General features: G+C 46.7%; 1 protein-coding gene across 1 annotated transcript in view; it reads right to left on the bottom strand.

Moving 5' to 3' along the window:
* KDM3B (lysine demethylase 3B) overlaps positions 1-25172 on the bottom strand; it is a 1298224-nt gene that overhangs the window by 1022528 nt on the left and 250524 nt on the right. The window lies entirely within an intron of this gene.

The following is a 25172-nucleotide window of genomic DNA, read 5'->3' as shown; positions in this document are numbered from 1 at the left end:
GAACAGAAGAGATAGATGCTGCAGAATGCACTTTTCTGACTGCCGCCACAATAAGTGAGTCTGGAGGTGGGTCAGAACGCAAAAACATTGGATCTTCTTCAGGAGCCTTCTACTTCTTTGCAATCCTAGAAGGACCTGAACAAACCGTGGCCGGAGTTAAGAATATTCTCATTGCTGGTTCTATCAAACCGGGCACTAACGGCAGAAGAGGCCTGCCAGTCGTCTTGTGATGCAGGGTTTCAAAGATAACTGACGTTGCTATTTGGGGAACTGCCATCTTGATGTTGAACTTATTCGCCCCACGACATAACACATCATTAAATGTGCTCAAATCATCCACAGGAGACACTCTGGAAGGAGGAGTAGATGATATAGTGGGAGAATAGTCTCTATATGAAGATCTTAAAGAAGACGAAGACGCCGTAGAAGGTGAAGGGGTTCTACGCCGCCTCTGAGGAGTTGCCGATCGCTCCTCCTACGCTCTCTTGAACGTGATCTCTCTCTCTCTCAAGGGATTTCGAGCGTGATCTTCTATGCAGTTCCGTCTGAGGGACCGGAGCCCTCTTTCCCATTAGTCCCACATCTGGACGCATCTTCCAATGTCTAAGACTTTCCAGCCACCTCGGTGACATGTTAATAGGTTGCTCTGTACGCTCAGGTGAAGCCTCAGGTGAAACCTGCACAATATGTAGTCCTGCTAAAGACTTGGAAGCTCCGAAGACTACACTGTGCTCAGAGGACAATGAGCCAGATGGAGTCCGTTGTCTGGGCACCAATTGTCTGTCATCTGACAACTGCCCTGAGGTTGAGCCAGAATGAGCCACGACAGAAGAGTCCTGGTGCACTGTCTCTTGACGCACCGCAGACCTGTCGACTTGCTGGTCCTGCGGTGAAGACGCCACTAAAGGTTGTGGACTTATTTCTGACCTCAAAAAAGACCTAAGTGAGGTCCGAGATGCTGGTCTTGATAGTCTCGAAGCAGACCTGTATTCAGGTGGGGGAGACCTAGACACTCCATGCTTCGAGCCCGAAGCAAGCTTCGACGTACATCGCGATGGAGACCTTGATCTTCTCCTCTTAGGTCTCGACGTCGAATCCTTTGACGACGTTCTTCCTCTCGACATCGACCTTTTCCTAGACGACGTACGTCTCTCTCTCTACCTCGGTCTTTCCTTCGACGTCGATCGATAACTCCCTCTCGACGTCGCACCTTTTGACGTCTACACTCGATCCTTCGACGTCGGATGCCTCTCTTCCCTCGACGTCGATCTCATACGATCCTTTGACATCGAACGTTGAGCCCCCGACGTCGTCCTTACTGCAATCGACACCAGATGTCTCGACGTCGAAACAGATTTCGCCGGCGACTGTCGAGACGCTGAACCTTTGCTCACCGGCGAAGTCCTCGACGTCGATGGAGCTCTCTTCGACGGCGATCTGGATCTCGACGTCGAGCGCACCTTTGACGGCGACGCTCCCTGGAGTCGATGTTTTTTTGTTCTACCTTCTGGAGAAGCTGTTCTTCGACGTTTGTGTTGAGAAAATGGCTTAGCAGAGAAGCTCTTGGAACTCTTCTCACCACAGTTTTCTCTCTCCAAAAGGCCCAGCAACCTTTTTTTCTCCCTTTCTCTCAAAGTCCTGCTAGAAAGGTTGAGGCAATGATAACACTCTTCCACCTTATGAGAAGCTGGAAGACAAACCACACAGAGTGTGGATCAGTTTTTGACATCTTTTTCCCACAGGAGGGACATTTGTAAAATAAAGGTGGCATTCTGACTAAAAAACACCAACAGTTTAGTCACAAAAAGATATTAAGCCACCACCAAAGTAACATATTTGTTAAAAAAGACAAGAAAACCAACTTTCTGACAGAAAAAACTACAAATGAGCAGAGCTCAAGTTCCAGGTTCCTCACAGAACAAGCCGGGAAAAAGAACTGACCTAACTGTCACCTGTGGTGCATGATGGGAACAGAGTTCTCCTGGAGGCCTTAAAGGCAAAGTGTGCAGATTCTCTGGGGATTTAAAGGCAGGGTGCCAGTCTGATTTTCTGTACACAGACATTTTTTAATACGCAGCCTTGTAGGCTAATAACTGTTTACAGCAGGTTCTTTGATGAAAATAAAGGGTTTTTCATGGTTATGAAATGCATTTTAGGCTCATGCCTGTTTATTGCATTTATATATAGCATGTTTTCATGCTTCAGAATGTGTGTAAGGTTTAGCTTTATTAGCCTATGTATATATGTTAGGCTGCATATTATGGTTATTATACATGTATATGTTTATAATTAGTTAGTACTATGTACTTTTGGTTATATTTACACATCTATATGTATATTGTTTATGTGTTCCGGGTTCCCGCTCATGGGCGGAGATAATTCAGTGCTTATGACTATTAATGAGTATCCCCTGGAAGAGAAGGGGACGTGATCAACAAATTTTAGAGACCATAGAGTCTCTAAATACATTGGGGAATGGTATGATGGGAGGGAGGGAATCACAACTCGAGACCTGACCTACTTTTACCCACAATCATTGCTGAAAAGACCAATATATCCCCCACCAACCAGAGGCTGCGACTTTCCCACCTATGGCTTTAATGTCCCCACATTTAACCGCTATTCCATGTTCGAAGGGATGGAAGAAATTGACTGACTGTGTGGTAGGGCTTTGAGTGATACCCCAGCCAAAACAGCTGGCTATAAAATCAAATGTCCGGGAAAAGATGACAGGGAGGATAATGATGAGGTAACTCCCTTACCTAGGGAGGATAGCCCTGGGATCGTGCAGACAATTAAAAAACACCAGTCTAAGGATAAAGGAGAAAACGTCCTAGAAGAAAACAAACAAAGTAAACCCCAATTCAGGCATAATTAAGCTAATTTCCTGGAACATAGCAGGGCTATTGAAAAATAGGTCTAAACCGGAATGGAACGAATTCGTAGATGGATTCGAAATCTGTAAGTTTCAAGAAACATGGAGTATATCCCCCCAGCATAAATGTGGGTACACAACTCATTTTATACCAGCTATTAGTACTGGGCGGGGTCGGCCATCTGAGGGCTTACATATTTGGACTAAAATATCGCTTAATTTGGCTATTACCCCCCACTCGTGGCCATGAAATGATATACTGCATATTTCTGTTAAGGGTCATAAAACCTTTGAGCTGTTTAATGTGTATGCACGTGGGACTCCAGGAGGCCAAATGTCACCCACTATAGCACTCCTTGAGGGGGCATTGGCAGGTATCCGCCCACTGTCTAGTATTGTCATTGGAGATTTGAATTGAACTTATGAACCTTTGGACACAGATGACATGTGTATGAATGAGGATGACTGTACAAGGTCTATCCCGTTGTTAACCCTAGCACCAATAAAAAAGTGAACCCCGAGAGTGATACAACTGAATGCCCCAACAGTAGAATATAATCCACGTGCATTGAATGGGAGAACACTATCTGACCCAAATGGGGCAATGACCTATAACAAACTCAGTTCCCCCCCTGTATTGATTATATCTTGCTCGATACCAACTCCTGGAGCAGCTTAGTGGATATGGAATTTGTACAGTCACAAGACAGCGACCATAACCCATTATGTATGGGATAAAATGGGGGAGGGAGAGGGATTCAGTAGAAATACCAATACTGATCACAAAAGAATTTATCCCCTCTGATGGTAATCGCAAACTTAAGTGGAACAGATTATTAGGCCAAGAATATAGTCTGCTCTCTATTAGAGGAATGGTTGAATTACAAACTAGGAACCTGTTCCTGTGAACATGGCTGCCAATAAGGACAGTATTAATTTTACCCTTTAAGACTCCTATAAGACTCTGATAAGGAATATTGGATCCCTCTTTTCTGTAAAGGGTGGTGGAGGTTCTATAAAGAAATGCACCCAACAAGCTAGCACACCCTGGTACACGGCACAATGTAGGGAGAAAAGAAGGGAAATAGGAACTGCGATTAAGGGGAAGGACAATGTAGCTGTGCGGCTGGCCAGAAAAGATTACAAAAGCTGCATACAAAAGGCCAAGAGGGACTGGGAGAAGGAGTACTGACAGGAACTAAGGGTGGCAGCAATCTCCAAAAACACAATATTTTGGAAAATGATAAACAAGTTAGACAGAAAAGGTGTTGACCCCCTTGCTAACCACATAACGGAACAACAATGGTATACACACTTTTCTAATTTGTATTATTGTGAGAAAGAAGTGACTCCACTACGTTGGGACCAAGCATATCCTAGTAACAATAGGACAACATCCATTGAGCCTTTTACAGCGCAGGAAGTAGCTGCAGCCATAAGGAAAATAACTCCTGCGAAAGCGGCTGGTCAGGATGGGATACCAGGCAATCTGTTTTTATATGATCCCAAGCTGTGGTCCAATTTTATTGCCCCCCTAATAAATCTAATGCTTGCTGGTCACCCAGTCCCCGACGACTGGAAGGGGGCAGAAGTGGTCACAATCCACAAGAAAGGTGATAAGGAGGACCCTGCCAACTACAGGCCGATTAGTCTAATCGATGCTATGCAAAAAGTAGTTGGACGGGTGATTGTGAACAGAATAGACAGATGGATTGAGGAGGGGAGTATACTCTCCCACTTCCAGGCAGGCTTTCGCAAAAATGTGGGATCTATGGTTCAGGTTTTCAGGTTTTGGGCAATCTATTGGAAAACCGTATGAATTTGAATTTTAAATTATTAATTTAGCGCACGTTCACCAGCGGTTTCATGGCGCTGCAACTTGCAGATGGCAGGGCAGGAAAGGCAAAACTAAGCTAAGGGAATTCGAAGTGTAGGAGGACTAATTGAAAGCTTTGGTGAACAAATGAGCTTTAAGCTGTTTCCTGAATTGCGGATAGAGAGTCGAGGCTCTGAGCTCTGGAGGCAGGGAGTTCCAAAAGAGTGGAGCAAGGGTCGCAAATTTCGATCCTCCCCATTTCTTCCTCCGGAACCGCGGGACTGTGAGAAGGGATTTGGTGGATGAACGTAATTCCCTGGTAGGAACATAGGGGATGATCTCGGATGAGATAAAAGCCGGAGCCGTGCCCAGTCGAGCTTGGAAGGTGATGGAAGCGAGCTTGAACTGGACACGCTCACGGACTGGAAGCCAATGCAGAGATTTGAGGAGGGGGGTGACATGGTGGAATTTTGGCAATTTAGACACCAAGCGCGCCGCCTGGTTCTGAATCTGCTGCAACCGCCTTAGACTATATGCAGGTATACTAGCATATAGGGCGTTGCCGTAATCCAGGCGGGAGATGACCATTGCCAGGATAATCAATTTCAGAGCGTCAAAAGAAAAGAAACGGGACACCTTGCGTATAGTGCGCAGTAAAAGAAAGGAAGTAGACACCACAGAACTAACCTGGGAGTTAAGGGTGAGCTGGGAATTGAGTTTAATGCCTAATGTTTTTACTGAGGTAGAGGGGACAGGTGGAGAGCCTAGGGAACGGGGCCAAAACAGAGAAGACCAGGGACTGGATGAACCACCCGTCAACACCAGCTCAGTCTTGTCTGGGTTGAGTTTCAGATGGTTGTGGTTCATCCAGTCTCGGATGTGGATCATAGTGAATTGAAAATTAGAGACAGAAGAAGGGGAAGAAGATAGATTAAAGACAAGTTGGAGGTCATCCGCATAATTATATACGGAGACCTCCATCTGTTGCAGTGAGAAAATAAGAGGGGCGATGTAAAGGTTGAACAAAAGGGGTGAAAGAGAAGAACCTTGGGGGACCCCGCACTGAACTTTCCGGAAGTCCGCAGAAAAATCACCCAGGCGAACCGCCTGGGTGCGGTCCCTCAGGAAGGAGGATAACCATACCAGGGCGGTACCCCCGATCCCCGCCGCCTTGACACGGGAAAGTAAGATGGTGTGATCAACCGTGTCAAAGGCGGCTGAGAGATCGAGGAGGACCAGGGCCTGGGTCTGGTTGGTATCCATTCCCTCCCTGAGGTTGTCAAGGACCGAAAGTACTACGGACTCCGTAGAGTGCGGGGCGGAAACCGGCCTGGCGGGGGGCTAGAACCCCATGTGTCTCCACGAAAGAGCTCAAAGTGCAGGTGGCGTGGCGCTCGAGCACTTTTGCCAAGAATGGAAAGAGGGAGATGGGGCGATAGTTGGCGGGGACCGAGGGATCCGCGCCTGGTTTCTTTAGGATAGGGACGATGACTGCTGTTTTCAATGGGACGGGTACGACGCCCTGAGAGAGAGAGCTGTTGAGGAGATGAAGGGGAGGGTCAGGACAAGAGGAAAAAATGTGACGGAGAATGTGGGAAGGGCAGGGGTCTAGGGGGGAACCAGATTTAACTAAAGGGATTATAGAAGTCAGGGATTCCTTGGTCAGAAGGGGAAGGGCACCGAGATGTCCCCTGGGGTGGGGGGACACTGAGGGTCCACAAAGGTAGGGGAAGAGGGAGGAATGTTGGCTTTGATAGTGGCAATTTTCTGGATAAAGAAATTATTAAGGGAGTGACAGAGTTCCGGAGAGGGGGTGGGCTTCAGAGTGGTTCCGTCGGAGAATGCCAGGTTGTGCACAATCGAGAAAATTTCCTTCGATTGGTTCTCCGCAGCGAGGACTTTGGAGGAAAAGTAGGCTGTTTTCGCCGCCAAGATGGCCTGTTTATATTGGGTCGAGATGTTAGTAAACTCCAATCGGAGTAAGGGACAGTAGTTTCTCCTCCAGGCACGCTCCGCTCTGCGTACCGCTAATTTGATGGCCTTCAGGTCCTCATTAAACCACAGGTTTGCATCCTTCTCCCGCTTTGAAGTGACCCGCTTCAGAGGGGCGATGGAATCGCAACCTGAGGTGAGCCACTGATCAATGGACGTGACCTGGGAGAGAGTGGATAGACCTTGTAGGAGGGGGTAAGAAGGGGTGAGTAGGGCAGATAAGTTGTCGGGGTCTACTCGCCCCCAGGCCCGGACCCAGACATTTTTGGGAAGTGGGGGCTTGACCGGGGGGTGGGTAGGGAGGGCAAATGAGATCAGGTGATGATCCGACCAGGTGCAAGGTGAGATGGAGAGAGATTTTACAGGGCAATTCAAGGACCAGATCTGGTCTAGGACATGTCCTTTAACATGGGTAGGGGAGTGGATATGGGATGTGAAATTAAGAGATTGGAGGGTTTCTGAAAATTCCTTTGAGGAAGGGCATTCTGCGGGGTCAGAGGGCCAGAAGTTGAAGTCACCCAGAAGCAGAATGGAGGAGTTGTTGATCGTGATCGTAGCTAGTACTTCCAGAAAGCTAGGGAGAAACAATAAGGGCGATTGAGGAGGGCGGTAGATAAGTACACAGGTGAGAGGAGGGGTAATGGAGGTAGTGCGGATAGCCAGGTACTCCATGGCGGCAATATCTGGCAGAGGGAGGATTTGAAAAGGGAAGTCGGCTCGGGCGATGACCGCTACGCCTCCCCCGGCCCTGCCATTAGGGCGATCTGAACGTAAGGCATAGTATGGGGCTGGTAAAGTGGCCAATAAGACAGGGAGGGAGTCGTCGCAAAACCAGGTTTCTGTAAGGAACAGAATATCTGGTGCATGGAGATCCAGCAGCACCGATAGTTCGTGCGAGTGGGCTACGGCAGACCGGGTATTCAGATAGTAGGCCGAAAGGGTTTTAGTGGGTCCAGGATTGACAGCACCCCCAGAAGAGTTAGGGGGAATGTAATGGGGGGGAGGAATGACGAGAGCAGGAGACAAACCGAGGGAGGAGATACAGGAACAGGTGGTGGCAGCTAGAGGCCAAGGGCCCTGGAGGCTGAGAAGTTCTGCCGGAGAATAGATGGTACATTGGGCAGAGTGACGTGCCCCTAACCCCGGCCGGCCGCGGACGGGCGCAGACGGGCTTGACTTGTCGGCGCTCCCGCTGCGCTCGTCCGCTGCGCTTGCTCCAGGTCCCCATTTATACCTAGTTGCTGTGAACCACTAGACCGCTGACCTGCACAGTGGAGAGGCAGGGCGGAAGTGGTGCAGGACCAGACAGGAAGTGTCGCTCATGGGCTGACCCTCCGCTCACACGGCACACAGCCGGGGCGGACCGGGGTCGGGAGCGAAGAAAATAAAGGTAAGTTGGAATCAGTTACCCATCTTCCAAATCAATGTGCAGGCGCGATGCTTTTAGTCAGCAAACAACAATTTTAAGAACACAAAAAACCACCGTTAGGAGGGGAAAACTCTACCTGGCCTTCGTAGATTTAAAAAGCGCCTTTGACCTGGTACCTCGTGACAAACTCTGGAGGGTTTTATTGGACATGGGCTTTCCACGCTATCTTCTGGAACTGATAGTTAAGCTCCATGAGGATAGCTATGCCAGGATTAGATGGGGGAGCCAGGGGCAGTTAACCGGGAGGGTGTCCGTGAATAGAGGGGTACGCCAGGGCTGTGTGATGGCCCCGACAGGGTTGTGGAGCAATTGAGGGAGGACAGTGCCGATGCCCCAGTCTTGGCAGGAGAGAAAACACCTACCCTCCTGCTCGCGGACGACAACCTTTTGTTGCCCAAAACCCCTGCGGCCCTGCAAAAACTTTTGGACAAATTTAGATTATTTTGTGATGAGCGTGGACTTACCATTAACACGACCAAAACAAAGTTGATGGTATTACTTCCCCCCCCCCCCCCCCCTCAGCCCCCCCCCCCCCCCAAAAAAAGGGAAGGAATCCTCAGATCACCCTTAATGGAACTCGACTTGAGGTGGTGGAGAAATTTGACTATCTGGGAATAAGGATAAATAGTAAAATGAGGTGGGATTCCCATATAGCCAAGATGCACCTAAACCTCAGGAGAGTTTCGGGTGCTATATTAAGGAGCCAGCGATTATCAGTCAGCAGACCAATTGGCCCTGCTCTTGCTGTTTATGAAGGAAGGGCGCTGCCTTCAGCAACATACGGGGCAGAATTATGGGGTGGAGAAAATGTTGAGGTATTGGTCAAGGCAGAGAATAAATTTATTAGGGAGTTAGTTGCCTTACCGGTATCAACCCCACTGAAACCATAGTACCTGGATATGGGCAAACGCACCATCTCAGATGTAGTTCACTTGCGTCCATTGCTGTTCTGGGTAAGTTTAAGGAGGACCCCAGAGCTAGCACATTATGCCCTAGTGTTGGATGAATTGATTGCACTGAACACCGGTGGTAAAATACACAGGGTAAACAAACTTAAAGAGATGGTTTTGAAGTTGGGTTTGACTGAAACCTGGACCGCCCAGGCACCACCCCCAAAGCAAGTAATAATGAAAATTTATTGGGAGTGGGTGGAGGCTCAAGAACAAAGGAATCCAAGTTGGGGTATTTTAACTACGCAGTTCATAGAACATAAACCAATTAGAAAGCGGAACCCTTTTTAGACCTGATCACAACACCTAGAGATAGAGTGATCTTTTTAAAGATGAGATATGGAACTTAACTTCTTAATCAATTCACTAAAGGATGGAAAGCCTCAAGGGCACTAAACGGTGCATGCCCTTGCTGTCCCTGCAAAACAGAATCCCTTGCACATTTTCTGTTCAGCTGCAAAACCTATAAGAGGGCAAGACAGAGATGGCTTAGACCAGTCTGCAGGGAGCTTGGGACTAGAGACTTTCGGGTTGCCCTCCGTATTATTACAACCAATACGTTCCCACTTTTTATTGTTTGTGGTGTGGCTAAGTACTTATCAAGCGCCTGGCACATTCGCACAAGGATATGTAATGTTATCAATACTTAGGCCGTATGGATACGATCACCAATTAATAACTTCCTTTTTAAACATTGTGATACCTAGTATTGTCATGTAACCTTGGTTTGTATTATGTTTTAAATGTACATAGTAATTTTTAAACAATTTTAAATGAAATGTACTTTTTAATCCCAATGTTCTTTATGATCAATGTACTTTTATGATATGACAATATCGAATAAAGTAAAGTATGGTATGAAAACAGAAAGATTCACGATGCAAAAGGCTTTATCAGAGTGTAGTGTCAGGCATTTGTTGTACACACTCAATCAGCAATGGATATACACTCAAAGACTGAACTTCAGACCAAATGATTTGTATAAAAGGAAAATGCTACTTACCAGTTTGCATCTGTTCTTGGCATGTAGAGCTGCAGTTTTGTACACTATGCATTAGATCGCCACCTGGTGTTGGGCTCGGATGATTGCAGGTTGTGGTCTTCTTGGAGAAGTCTTTGTAGTCACGATATAAGGGACTCCTCCCTTGGACAATACTGCGCATGAGCATCGGCTCCATCCTTAATGTTTTTCGCCATGATGGGAAATAGAGTTAGTAGAGATACAGTAAGAAAAAGGATGTCCATGAGTGTGCATCTAAGTAAGATGAGAACTGGAATGGATACAAGTCCGGGAGGGCGTGTACGAATCTGCAGCTCTACATGCCAAAAAGATGCATACTGGTAAGTAGCATTTTCCGTTCGAGGCATATGAGCTGCAGATCGTACACTATGCATCGATTGTGCAGCAGTGTCTCCCCTAGCGGTGGTCACTTGTATCCATTGCAGTAGTCTGAAATAGTGTTCTAAGGACAGCCTGGCCTACTGCAGCTTGCTGCTTGGCTTGCACGTCAACACAATAGTGTTTAGTAAAGGTGTGTGGTGTAGACCATGGTGCTGCCTTACATATGTCCTCCAATGGTATATTTGCTAAGAAAGCCAAAGAGGCTCCTAGTTTGAAAGTGGAGTGTGCTCTAGGAGGAACTGTTAGTGTGCGTTTAGCTTTTTGATAGCATATCTGTATACACTTCACAATCCACCTGGCAATCCCACCTTTAGAGATGGGGTTGCCTTTGTGTGGAGGAGAGAAAGATACAAACAATTGTTTTGTCTTTCTAAAGGATTTAGTTCTAGCTATGTAGTATAGTAGAGCTCTTAACATCTAACGTGTGTAAGGCCCTTTCTGCTACAGAGTCTGGGTTTTGGAAAAACACAGGTAACTCTACAGATTGGTTTAGGTGAAAAGGTGAGAGAAACTTTGGGAGAAATTTTTGGATTAGATCTGAGAACCACTTTATTGGGATGTATTTGAAAAAATGGTTCTTGTATAGTGAACGCTTGTATTTCACGTACTCTTCTGAGAGAGGAGATGGCAACAAGGAAAGCAGTTTTCCATGTGAGAAATTGCAGTTCACCTTTATGCAGAGGCTCAAAAGGGGGTCCCATGAGTCTCGTAAGGACAATATTTAGGTTGCATACTGGAGAAGGTGGCAGTCTGGGAGGGATTATTCTCTTTAATCCTTCCATAAATGCTTTGATTGTAGGTAGTCTAAAAAGAGACAGGTGTTGCCTGTTTTGTAAATAGGCTGCAATTGCTGCAAGATGTAGGCGTATGGAAGAGTATGCCAAATTAGACCTTTGTAGATGTAAAAGGTAACAAATGATATTTTGGATGGAGGCATCCAAAGGATCAATGTGATTATGTTTGCCATAAATTGCAAATCTTTTCCATTTAGCGGCATAACACGCTCTGGTAGTAGGTCACCTGGTCTCTTTAATCATATTCATGCAGTCTGGTGGTAGGCTGAGATAACCAAACTAAGACTTCAGGAGCCAGATCGCCAAATTCAGTTGGTTTGGGTCTGGGTGTCCGATTTCTCCATGGTTCTGTGTTAACAGCGAGGGTGTGAGCTGTAACTTTTGATGTGGAACCAGGGAGCGGTCTAGTAGTGTGGTGAACCACAGCTGGCGTGCCCATGTGGGAGCTACTAGTATGAGCTTGAGAGACTGTTTGAGCTTGAGCACCACTAGTGGAATGAGGGGGAGAGGCGGAAAAGCGTACGCAAATCTGCATGACCAGTTCATCCATATTGCATTGCCCTTGGACCGTGGGTGTGGGAACCTGGCGGCGAAGGTTGGGCATTTTGCATTTTCATGGGTGGCAAACAGGTTTATGTGTGGGTGTCCCCACTGTTGGAAGAATGGCTGAAGAACTTGTGGATGTAGCGCCCATTCGTTAATCTGTTGTGACTGCCGACTTAACAGATCCGCTATCTGATTGTGAACCCCTGGAAGGTGTTCTGCTAAAAGATATACTTTTGAGGATTGCCCCATCTCCAAATGTTCTGTGGGAGCCGAGACAGTTGCAGAGTGTGTGTCCCCCCCTTTTTTTGTATATAGTACATCGCTGTCATATTGTTCGTCCGGATTAAGACCGCTTTGTTTTGTACTTGAAGTTAAAAAGTTTTGAGTGCTAAGAATATCGCTAGCAGCTCTAGATGGTTGATATGCAACAGCTTTTGTTGGTTGTTCCATCGACCTTGAGTAGTATGGTGTAAAAGATGGGCTCCCCATCCTGTGAGGGATGCGTCTGTCGTGAGCACTATCTGTGGAACAGGCTTGAGGAACAGCTGTCCTCTTGTCAAGTTTTTGGCGTTCCACCATTGCAGAGATGCGTACGGCTGTCTACCAACACCAGGTCTGTGAGCTGACCTTGAGCCTGATTCCACTGTTGTGCCAGACATTCCTTTAATGGACGCATTTGCAGTCTTGCATGTGGTACTATGAAGATGCAAGATGCCATCATGCCTATTAACCTCATGAACACTCTTGCTTGGAGAGACTGTTGGCGTTGGAAAGTGGAGACCAAGGCTTGAATGCTCTGTATCCTAGCTGGACTGGGATACGCTAGAGCTGTAGATGTGTTTATGGTAGCTCCTAGATACTGATGCACGTGCGAAGGCTCTAGGTGCGACTTTGTGTAGTTGATTGTAAATCCTAAGTTGTGCAACAGTTGAATTGTCTGCTGAGTGTTGTACACATTGGTGAATTGACTTGGCTTTTATGAGCCAATCGTCCAGATAAGGGAAGACTTGTATCTGTTGTCTTCTGAGATGTGCTGCTACTACTGCTAAGCACTTTGTGAACACCTGTGGTGCTGTTGTGACACCAAACGGAAGGACTTTGAACTGATAGTGTTGTCCTTGTATTACACACCGTAGGTACTTCCTGTGAGCAGGATGTATTGGGATGTGAAAATAGGCGTCCTTCAGATCTAGTGTTGAAAGGAAATCGCCTTGTTGCAGTAGTGGGAGCACTTGTTGCAGAGTGATCATATGACAATGATCTGATTGTATGTAATGAATGAGGGGCCTGAGGTCAAGAATTGGTCTCAGTGTCCCGTTTTTTGGGGGAATTAGAAAATACAGCGAGTAAACCCCTGTTCCTTGTTCCTCTAATGGGACAGGTCGAATAGCATCTTTTTGTAGAAGTGCTATAACTTCTTGTTGAAGCAGAGTCAGGTGATCTGTAGACATAGGACGCTGCCTGGGTGGTATATTTGGGGGGGTTGCTGTAAGTTCTAGGCAGTAGCCATGTTGGATAATCTGTCTCACCCACCTGTCCGTTGTGATTGAGTTCCAGACAGGCAGGAACTGTGTTCATCTGCCCCCCACAGGAGTGGAATGCTGTTGGGGGAGCAGAGAGAAGTCACTGTTTAGTTCTGGAGGAGGAGCGATTGCTGTTTTAACCGCGTCCTCTTCCCTTGTTATTATTGCCCCTGTATCCTCCTCTAAAATACCCTTTGTTAGAGGATGTTTGAGTCTGCGTCTTGAAAGATGTTGTATCTGCTCCAGTTAATTTGGAGCCTCCTCTATAAAAGGAGCGACGAAAAGAACCTCTAGTCTGTGTGGAGTGTAGAGCTCCCATTGACTTATACCTGGCCTTTATGGACCTTTCTTCGGCCTTTGACTTGGTCAATAGGGCCAAGCTATGGACCATACTGGCTGGTATTGGGATTGATCCCCCCCTAGTATATTTTCTGGCCGCACTCCATGCAGACCTTTCAGCTAATATCAGAACTAACCGTGATGGCAAAACCACCAGACCATTTAGTTCCAGAAGAGGTGTTAGGCAGGGCTGTATCTTAGCCCCACTCCTGTTTACCATCTATATCAACTCCCTAGATAAAGCCCTGGAGGGGACCACACCCGATATCCTTTATGTGGGGGGGTCCGCAGTTCCCGTACTCCTATGCGGACGATGCGGTGCTTTTAGCCCGCACAGGGGTGGGGTTACAGAGGCTCCTTAACGCATTTGGTCACTTTATGTCCTCGCTAGACCTTTTGGTCAATAACAAAAAAATCACATATTATGTTGGCAGGGAAGCGACCAAGGCCAAAAAAGTTGAAATCCTTTAGCTGCTGTGGAGAGGGGATCTCGAGAGTACAAGTGTTTACTTACCTGGGAGTGATATTCGAAGAGAAGGGCTCTTGGTCCCCACAGGTGGATGCGAAATCCTTAGCTGTCACCAGATCCACCTCTGCACTTTTGAGTTTCGCCAAGCGTCTTGGGTCTCGACCGATGGAGGCATTATTGAAGGTTTATAAAACCAAATGCTTATCTATAGCCTCCTACGGAGCCCCACTGTGGGGCCACGCAAACTGTGGCAAACTACAAATAGCAGAAAATCACTTTCTCAGGTCCCTGTTGGGTGTTCCACAATCCACACCAGTCCTATCAATACACACTGAATTAGGGCTGGGTTATCTCACTGACTCGCTCCAACTAGCGCCCCTCGTGTGTTGGACCAAAACTTGGCTGAACAAGGACATTGCTCTGAACCACAAAATCCTCAGGGATTGCATGACCTTGGATAAAGCCTCACAAATCCCATGGTTGGAATACATAAAGGGGGAGATGGGTAGACTCGGCAGACCAAATCTATACAGCCACCCAAACACTATACTCAAGGGAGATTTGAAATGGATCAAAGAAAATTTCATGAGGAGGGCAGTTCAAACACGGGAGGAGAAAGAATTAATTAAACCAAGAGTTAGAGCTAACTTTCTACTCCTGACTTCGCCCCAAATTGAACCTTATTTAAAAATCGTGAGCAGACCTTACCATCGTCACCTGCTTATTAGATTCAGGTTCAATTTAATCCAATACTCCCTGGGCGATTTTCCTGTGTGGGGTGTTCCTGATGAGTCTACCCCGTGTAGCTGTGATAACTTCTCTGAGCAAACCCTCATGCATTTCATTATGTTTTGTAGCCACTACAAAGCGAGTAGGTCGAGGTTTTTGGCACCCATTTTAAGAGACGCAGGTTTTGTCCAGGTACGGCCTGCTTTACTCTACCTTCAGCTATTAGGCAGCACCAGGACAATTCTCGGGGTTGCTAGCTTCCTGGTCGCTGCTATGCGTACAAGGACCAGGATGCTATCCCCGAGACAATTGGAAGGGTGATCTTACCACTCTGATCTCCGGCTTGCTTTTTAACTCCCATGAATTTTACTGAATTGTTCTGCCTTTGTAACTCGCATGAATTTTATCAAATTGTAATTAACTTTTATACACATGTTGTTTTGTTGCTTTTATGATTTTAAATGTAATCGAATAAAGCTTGTTTTGACTTGACTTTGCAGTGTGTGTCTTTTTCATTTTCTCCAGTGTAGTGTCTACTTCTGGGCCAAATAATTGGTTTTGGTAGAAAGGCTGGTTCAAGATTGTGGTTTGCACCTCTTGTTTGAACCCTGAAATGCGCAACCACGCATTTCTTCGGAGTATGACACTAGTATTTACGGCTCTAGCAGCTGTGTCTGCGACATCTAGGGCACATTTTATTGAGGTATTTGAAATTAATTTGCCTACTTGTATGAGCTCTGTTGCCTGATCTTTATATTGATCTGGAAGGTGTTGTAGTAGTGTCTCTAATTGGTCGTAATGAGCCCGTCATAACGTGATAGAAAAACTTGCGTATTGGCAATGCGCCATATATTTGTGGCATGTGCCGCTATTCTTTTACCCGACGCATCAATAACGAATAGTTCCTTACAAGGCGGTGTAGTTTTGCAGATTGAAGATCTTTCTGGATTCACTATGCTGTGCATTATTCCGCGGTCTTCTGGTTGGGTCCGGAATCATAGTCTTTTCTTTGTTTTGGGGGGGGGGGGGAGGGGGGTTGTAGCCCAGGTGGGCGCGACGTCCCACCCTTTGGTGTATTTCCGGTGACGTCCGCACGCTTCCTATGGAAGCACCCACTCTTGGGCACTATCTTGGGATTCTTTTTTCTCGTGTTTGTTCGGTTACCGAAGTAATGGCATTGTTCTAGTAAGTCATTCACCGCTTTAACCTTCAAGGTTTGTTTGTTCAAGTAGTTGTCCATGTTTTTAAACCCCCTTCCTCTCCAGCCTCATCTTTCTGGCGGAGGTGGGTGGGTTCGCTTGTGAATCCAGAAAGATCTTCAAGCTGCAAAACTACACCGGCAGGTAAGTAACTATTCGTTTTGCAGCGGGAATCTTTCTGGATTCACCATGCTGTGCATAGACTTTGTAGCGGTTTCTTATTTTTGTGGCTGCTGGGTGGAAGATGAGCGTTGGTTATTGAATATGTGTTGAAGCACCTTTTGTCCGAGTTGTGCTTCCTTGCTCAACATTTCTTCTTCCTCTACAACCTTATTCGGAGTCAACTTTTTAGATTCCGACAGAGGTTGTTCTGATGTTTTGCAATGGGAGGTGTTACAGCGTCCTGGGGCAAAGTTCTCGGTGCTGAAGGTGTTCTTTTCGGCTTGGCAGGCGTGTCCGAAGACTTAGGAACCTCGGAATCAGGCTTTGTGGTGTTGGCACCGGAGCGGGAGTCTCCGGAGTGGAAGCTGGACTAGTCTGCTTTGTGGCGTCGGGCGCTGGCTTTCCTTCTTTAGATTTGGAATCAGACCGCTTCGGAGCCAGAGCTTCTTTCGGTGCCTGTACCTCTTTAGACTTCGGCGTCTAAGGATCTTTTGCTTTTGGTGCTTTCCTTCTTTAAATTTTGAAGAGGACCGCTTCGAAGCCTGAGCTTCTTTCGGTGCCTGTACCTCTTTAGGCTTCGGCGTCTAAGGATCTTTTGCTTTCGGTGCTGAAGGGTCTTTCGCTTTCGGTGCCGGAGGGTCTTTTGGCCTCAGTGTCGAAGGATCTTTGTGTTTCGTGCCGATGGAGGTGGTGGAATCGGCACGTGTGGCTTGCTCGGTGCCAAAGCACCTGAAGGCGTAGTTCTTTTCCTCGGCGCCAAGCTTGAAGACTGGGCTTTAGGAGGGAGCGCTTGGTCTCGACAGGGCCCCTTGGGCGGAGTGCTGACCTTCGCCTTTGGCTTGGGCAGTGCATGTGGTGCAGGGGCAGAAGTACTCACGGGTTGACGTGATGGAATCGAGTCATCCGAGTCCTCTGCTTCTGATATGATCTGGAGATCAGGCGAATCCTCTTCCAGAACGAGCGTAACCTCGTCGTCTAAGATATCCTCCGGTGCTGGGGCTGATCTCATTTCGTGCCAGCTGGCCCTCTGATCCCGGATGGTCTTTCTATCGGAAGGATGCACAAGCTGTGTAGGTCGACTCGTCGTGATCTGGCGGTAGACAGAGGTTGCAAATCTTGTGATGATCGCTATGTGGAAATTTTGCTCGGCATACCGGGCATTTCTTGAACAAAGTTCTTTCCATGTGGTGTAGGTCGCACGGCGTCGATAGGCCCAGCGGCCCACGTCGATGAACCGGAATCGAGTCGAAGGCGTCAAAAGTTGTATTTGATGTCGATATTAGTTATAGGAAGTTTTTGCGCTTCGAAGTTGCTGAAAAAGTTTTTCTAGCCGGAGCGGAGAAACTTTCATCCGAACCCAGTGGAGGAAAAAAACAATCTAAGGATGGAGCCGATGCCCATGCGCAGTATTGTCCAAGGGAGGAGTCACCTACATCGTGACTACAAAGACTTGTCCAAGAAGACAACAACCTGCAATCATCGGAGCCCAACACCAGGTGGCGATCTAATGCATAGTATACGATCTGCAGCTCATATGCCTCGAACATATTCTTTTAGTTATTTTATTTCCTACAACCAAGCAAGCCTGGCACAGGTAAGTGATTTATACTTTGCATTAATACCGTTTGAATTGTATTAATAAACAGTTTGAATTGCAGTTGTATATATACTTTCGCGTATTTACAGTAGAGCTACTAGTAACGCAATGCTTTGAAATATTGTACATAAACTTTGTATTGGCTTTTCAATAGAATGTCCAGTAGATTACTTTACAGATTATTTTCTTACACAGTGCAGTATACCAGGATATTGCACTGGGACATTTCCTGTAAAACAAGTAAGTAAAAGCATTGTTATTTGGTTACAGCTTTAAAGACTTTTATATATTTTCCAACTCCACACTTCAAAACTTTTCATAGAAAAACAGTCAATTTATCCTATGGGAGAAAGGAAAATACTACTTACCAGAATGCATCCTTTCTTGGCATGTAAAGCTGCAGAGTTGTACACTATGTATAGATCACCATCTGGTGTTGAGCTCAGATGGTTGCATGTTGTTTTTGTCTTCGAAGTCTTGTAGTCACGAGGTTGGTGACTCCTTTGGTCGACAGTGCGCATGGACTTCGGCTCCATAGTTAGATTGTTTTTGCCACTAGGGTTAGATGGAGTAGTGAGAAATAGAAAGATGTCCATGCATGATGTATCTAAGATAATACTGATCAGAGAGGTATCCGGGGAGGAAGGTGGGCGTGTACAATTCTGTAGCTTTACATGCAAAGAATAGATGCATACTGGTAAGTAGCCTTTTCCGTTCAAGGCATATGAGCTGCAGATTGTAGACTATGCATAGACTGTATAGCGGTATCCTCCTTAGCGGTGAAGTAGTGTGGCTCACTGGTTAGAGGCGGCAGACCCGAGAGCAGAGGACGGCCCGGGACCAGGGTTCGATTCCCGGCGCGGCAGGTTTCTGGACCAGGGTCAGCGGACTCGATAATTCTCTCGCCTCGGTGCCCACTCTGATCAGCGATCACACTCGGCAACTCTGGGCATTAGCTTGCCTCATCTTCACTAACGGCCCCACCAGACCGCCGGGGATGCCTGGTCTCACCCTGGAGATACCCATTAAGGGACCATCTCTCAGTGAAGCCAGGAAGGGTTTCGCAGCGGTCGAAGCGCCTTGGGACCCTACGGGTAAGTAGTGCGCTATATAAATGCCAATACATATCTGTATCTGTTGCAGTGTTTTGAAAAAGTGTTTTTAATACAGCCAGGCCCACACTAGCTTGTTGTTTTACTTGTAGTTCCTATACTGCCCCACGCCATTAGGATGGCCCAGGAGTGCGGTATTTCGACCTCTCCATGCACGGTAACTCCCTCTTGGCCAGGACTTGCTCCTACCCCCGGACTCCGGCACTTCACCTCTCCCAAACCTGAGACCCGCTGCCTAACCAGCCTTTACCTCAATACTCGTTCCATGGTGAAACACCAATTAGAAATCCACCGCCTACTTGATGACAGCAAAGTAGATATCCTTTTCCTTTCCGAGACCTGGCTGACAGATGACTCTGTACCCGATATCCTGGCCGCTACTCCCAACGGTTACTATATTTTACAAGTTAACCGCCCTGGGGGACAAGTTGGTGGTGGAGTTGCAGCCATTATCCGCAAAGAACACGTCTTTTCCATCTTAGACTGCACTCCCATCCCTAACACTCAATCTCTTGTCATCCAACTTCGCTCGACCAGGACCTCCCTTATTTGTGTTCTCATGTACAGACCCCATATCTACATGCCCTCTTTCCCACAACTAGTTGGGGACCTTGTCTCCCAGCTTCTTATTAACCATGCCAAAGTCATCATTTTGGGCGACTTTAATTATTGGCCTACCGACCCTCGAGAAAGCAGACTGTTCGAGCAGTTCTCAGAAACTTTAACCAGCATGAACTGTCAGCAACTGATCTTAACTCCTACCCACTGCAAGGGCCACATACTAGATCAGGTCTGGACGGCTAACTTAGACATCTCGCCTCCATTGATCACCCCCTGTACTTGGTCAGACCACTATTTTATCTCCTTTTCAGTTGATCTTTCCATCTTCCACCGCCCCCCGCTCCCTGCCAACATCACAGCTCGCAATTGGAAGAATGCCAATTTAACTGAATTACACTCCCTTCTGGTAGCTTCAGTTTCACCAACCTCCGGATCAGTCTCCCACCAAGCCTCCACTCTTGAGCACTGGTTGATGGCAGCCTCCGACTCTGTAGCTCCTCTAAAAACTATAAAAGCTTTGCGTCCACACGACGCCCAGCGATGGTTTACCGACCAGTTAAAACTCGACAAATTGGCCCTCCGCCAAGCCTAAGGCCGCTGGTGCCATAAGTATGATCCCTTACTTAAAACAGAATTCATGACTTTACTGAATAAATATAAATCTTCTATATTAGAGGCAAAAACATCCTATTTCTCCCGCAAAATCTTGGAGTCGGCCTCCAAAGCCAAAGACATCTTCTCGATTGTCAATGAGCTCTCCCTTCCCGACCGCATCACTCTCCCCCCTATGCCCACCCAGGCCTTGTGCAACGAGCTCAATGCCTTCTTCCGGGACAAAATCTCCACAATCAAAAATAATATCTCTCCACCCTCTCCCTTCCAATCATTCTCTCTCCCCTCTGAAAACCCCCAGCAATTTAATACTTTTCCTCCCATCTCCATCACCGAATTCCACAGTGTTCTGCACAAAGTTAGTTCCGGGTCTCCCAAAGACTGCTGCCCCCCCCCCCACATTCTTAAAGAAATCTTTCTGACCTGTCCTGATCCTGCCTTGGCTCTTCTCAATACCTCCTTAGCCACTGGAGGAGTCCCAGACTCCTTCAAGCAGGCCGTGGTGCTACCCATTTTCAAAAAGCCCAACGCAGACCCACTAGTTTTGAGCAACTATAGACCCATCTCCCTTCTCCCTTTTCTGGGAAAGATCTTAGAGACCTATGTAACTCGGTGTCTGAGCACTTTCATTGAGACTTCATCTTTCTTGGACCCCCAACAGGCTGGTTTCCGCCCCCTCCATTCCACCGAGGCGGTGATCGCGGCAGTCATGGACACTTTAAGAACAGGATCTGACAACAACACTCCCCAAGCCCTTGTACTGTTGGACCTGTCGGCGGCTTTTGACACGGTCGATCACACCATACTGATCGACCGTGTCACCAACGCCGGCATTCAGGGCGTAGCCCTTGACTGGGTTCGATCTTTCCTTTAAGGCCGCTCCCAGGCAGTCCACCTCTCCACTTTTTCTGCTCCTCTTTCCCCCCTCTCCTGTGGTGTCCCTCAGGGCTCGGCTCTATCCCCCCTTCTTTTTAATTTATACATGCAACCCCTTATGGTTTCTCTCCGCCACTCCCCTGCCACTATCTATAATTACGCAGACGACCTGCAATTGATCTTTCCTTTGGATACCTCACCTTCTTCCCGCACTAATTTCCAAACCATTATGCTATACATCTCCGATTGGATGGCTCACAGCCAGCTCAAGCTGAATCAGTCTAAGACGGAACTTGTTCTGGTGGGTGGCCCGACCAATACTTGGGATGACAATTACTGGCCCCCCTCTCTTGGCCTCCCCCCTCGCCCGGTCAGCTCTGTGAAAAGCCTTGGAGTGGTCATCTCTGATGATCGATCTATGAAATTGCAGATCTCGGCTGTAACATCTTCCTGCTTCTTTCAGCTGCGCAGGATCCGTAAGATCTGTCGATTTCTTACCAGAGAGGCACTCATATTAGTCATCCTGGCTTTGGTCATCTCCAGGGTTGACTTTGCAAACATCCTATATGTGGGGATTCCTGCCTACCAGCTCCAAAGACTCCAACTAATCCAGAACCAGGCCGCACGCTTGGTGTTCCACCAACCCAAACACCAGCATGTTTCCCCTCTTTTGAGGAGCCTTCACTGGCTTCCAGTGGCCAAACGGTGTTCCTTCAAACTCTGATGCACTATTTTTAAATCTCTTCATAACCGTGCACCCGCGTTCATCTCCTCCAAGCTAAAGCGGTATCTCCCAACCCGCCATCTCCGTTCCTCTGCTGACAATCTTCTGTGCATTCCATCCAACCGCCGTAAGAAACACGGCGGCCTGCGCTTCTCTTTTCTAGGTCCTTCCTTTTGGAACTCTCTCCCTTCCTCCTTCCGTCACTGCCCTCTTATGAGCTGTTCCGAAAGACTTTAAAAACGTATCTCTTCAAAGCTGCCTTTGAGTAAACCACCTGCCCTGGTCCGCTATGTCTGTTATGAGCACCAAGAAACCGTTTCGGTGTACGTGCGCGGTATAAGCTTTTTAACATAACATAACATAGGACATCTACACATTAGTATTTTGTGAAGGTGTGTGGTGTGGCCCAAGTTGCGGCTTTACATGAGTCATCTAAGGGGATGTTCCCTAAGAATGCCATAGATGCCCCTAGTTTACGTGTAGAATGAGCTTTAGGGGAAATAGTTAACATGTGTTTGGCTTTAAGGTAACATTTGTATGCATTTTACAATCCACCTTGCAATTCCTGTTTTAGATCTAGGATTGCCAATATGAGGTGGGGGGAAAAAGGTACGAAAAGTTGTTTAGTTTTCATTCTTTCAATGTAGTGAAGTAATGCTCTTTTAACATCTAGGGTGTGTGGAGCTCTTTCTGCCACTGAGTCTGGTCGAGGTAAGAATAATGGTAGTTCAACAGACTAGTTTAGGTGGAAGGCAGATACCACTTTGGGTAAAAATTTTGGGTTTGTTCTAAGAACCACTTTGTTATGATTGATTTGTAAAAATGCTTCTTGTATGGTTAATGCCTGGAGTTTGCTCACTCTTCTGAGATGTGATGGCGACTAAAAATGCTACTTTCCAAGTAAGAAACTGTAGTTCACATTTGTGTAAAGGTTCAAATGGAGGACCCATTAGTCTGGTAAGGACTATATTGAGATTCCACACTGAAGAGGGTGGAGCTCTTGGTGGAATTATTCGTTTAAGTCCTTCCATAAAAGCTTTGATCGCAGGAACTCTAAACAAAGATAAATGTCTATTTTGCAGGTAGGCCGCTATGGCAGCTAGATGTAATCTTATAGATGTATACGCTAGGTTACATTGTTGTAGATGCAAAACGTAACAGATGATGTTTTGAATGTAAGCATCCAGTGGGTAAATTTTGCTGAGTGAGCAATAAATGACGACCCTCTTATTTTGATGCATACCATGCCCTTGTTGTAGGGCGCCTAGCTTCTTTGATAACGTTCATACAGTCTGGCGGAAGATTAAGGTAAACCGGGACAGGAAATTGTATTTCCAGCTGAGGGCAGGTTCACCGCCCTTAATATCTTTTACCTCTAGGTGGTCTCCCTCAAGTGATAAGTGCCCGGCATGCATGATCCACACGGAAACGGCTGCTCACATCCTCTTCACCTGTCCTGCCTATGTAGCCCTCAGACGGGTCTGGCTGAGTCCCATGTGTAAATCACTTGGCACCAGAAGGAGCACAGAAGCCAAACGGCTAATACGCACTAGCAGCTTGTCACTTATTGCTACGGCAGTTGCAAAATACCTAGGGTGGATGTGGACAATAAGGCTGAAATTACTAGGCAGGCAAAGTTGTCTTGTGTTAAAGGATTAAATTGTTCATACCCAATTTACATTGTAACAGCCTTTGGCCATTTGACCCTTTTTAGTTTCTATCTTGAATAGATTTTAATTATTCGCAATGAAATGAACTGAGCTTTGTGAAAATTGCATTGTTTATATTTTTATCTGAAGTTTTAACTCATTTTTCCACCAGCATGACTATTTTATAACTTTGTCACAACTTTAAGGATGCATATCTAAATGTTTGTTTGTAATGTGCTTTTATTATTACATGTCGAAAAAAAGCATTCTTGGATTGTAGGTAGCCAAACTCCAGGATTTCAGGAGCCAGATCGCAAGGTTGAGCTGATTGGGATCTGGGTGTACAGCTTTTGATGTGGCACTATTGATAGTTCAAACAGTGTCGAGAACCATGGTTGCTTTGACCATGTTGGAGCAACTAGGATCATTGTGGTGAGGGAACGCTGTTGGGAGTTTCCTCACTAGTTATGGAATGAGCAGGAGAGGCGGAAAAGCATGAGCAAATTTCCCTGACCAATTCGTCCATAGCGCATTGCCTTTGAACAATGGGTGTGTATCCCTGGATGCAAAGCTTGGGCACTTTGCGTTTTGGTATGTGGCGAACAGATCGGTCTGATGTCCCCACATGTGAAAGAATGGAAGAAGAACTTTAGGGTGAAGTTCCCATTCGTAGATCTGTTGAGTTTGACGGCTGAGCAGATCTGCTATTTGATTGTGTTCTCCTGGTAGGTGTTCTGCTAGGAGGTGTAACTTCTGTTGAATGGCCCATCTCCAGATGCTCTGTGCTAGACGGGATAACTGGAGAGTGGGTGTCCCCCCCTCTGTTTTTGTATGTAATGCATTGCTGTTATTTTGTCTGTATGGATTAGGACAGCTTTGCCTAGCAGTTGCGGTTGAAAAGACTCCAACGCTAGAGATTGCCAACAATTCCAGGTAGTTTATGTGAATTGTTTTTGTTGAGAGGTCCATAAACCTTCAACGGTATAGTTGGAGATGTGCTCCCCAGCCGGTGAGCAATGCATCTGTTGGCACTATCTGAGGGACTGTCTCAAAGAACGACCGCCCTTTGGAAAGGTTTTTTGTGGTCTACCACTGCAGAGATCGATGGGTGCGGTCGTCCACCAACACCAGATCTGTTAATGGACCTTGAGCCTGGTTCCACTGACATGCTAGGCACTCTTGTAATGGGCACATGAGGAACGAGAACAATGCAAGATGCCATCATTCCTATTAGCTGCATTAACCCTCTTGCTAGTAGTAAGTGTTGTGGTCAAAATCATTGAACTAGGATTTGTATAGCATTTATCCTGACGGGATTGGGATATGCTACGCCTTTACTGTAGCCCCTAGATATTGTTGCATTGTGGATGGATGGAGATGAGATTTTCTTAGATTTATTGTGAATCCCAGACTGTGAAGCAACTGTATTGTTAGGAGTGTGTGTTGAACACAGCTGTTGTGGGAGTTCGCTTTTATGAGCCAATCATCTGGATAAGGGAAGACATGAATTTGTTGTCTTCTGAGATGGGCTGCAATCACCGCGAGGCATTTGGTGAAAACCCTGGGTGCTGTAGAGACTCCAAATGGGAGCACTTTGAACTGGAAGTGTTGACCATCTACCATAACCAGGAGCTATTTCATGTGAGCGGGATGTATGGGAATGTGGAAGAAGGTGTCCTTTAAATCTAGAGTGGTGAGAAAGACTCCTTACTGTAGTAGTGGAAGCACTTGTAAAGTGACCATATGGAAGTGGTCTGATTGAATGTAAAAGTCGAGCGGTCTGAGGTCTAGTATTGGCCTGAGAGAGCTGTCCTTT

This window comes from Lissotriton vulgaris, chromosome 7, assembly GCF_964263255.1.
Source record: "Lissotriton vulgaris chromosome 7, aLisVul1.2, whole genome shotgun sequence".
Classification (NCBI taxonomy): Eukaryota; Metazoa; Chordata; class Amphibia; order Caudata; family Salamandridae; genus Lissotriton; species Lissotriton vulgaris.
This window is presented reverse-complemented; position numbering and strand designations above follow the sequence as displayed.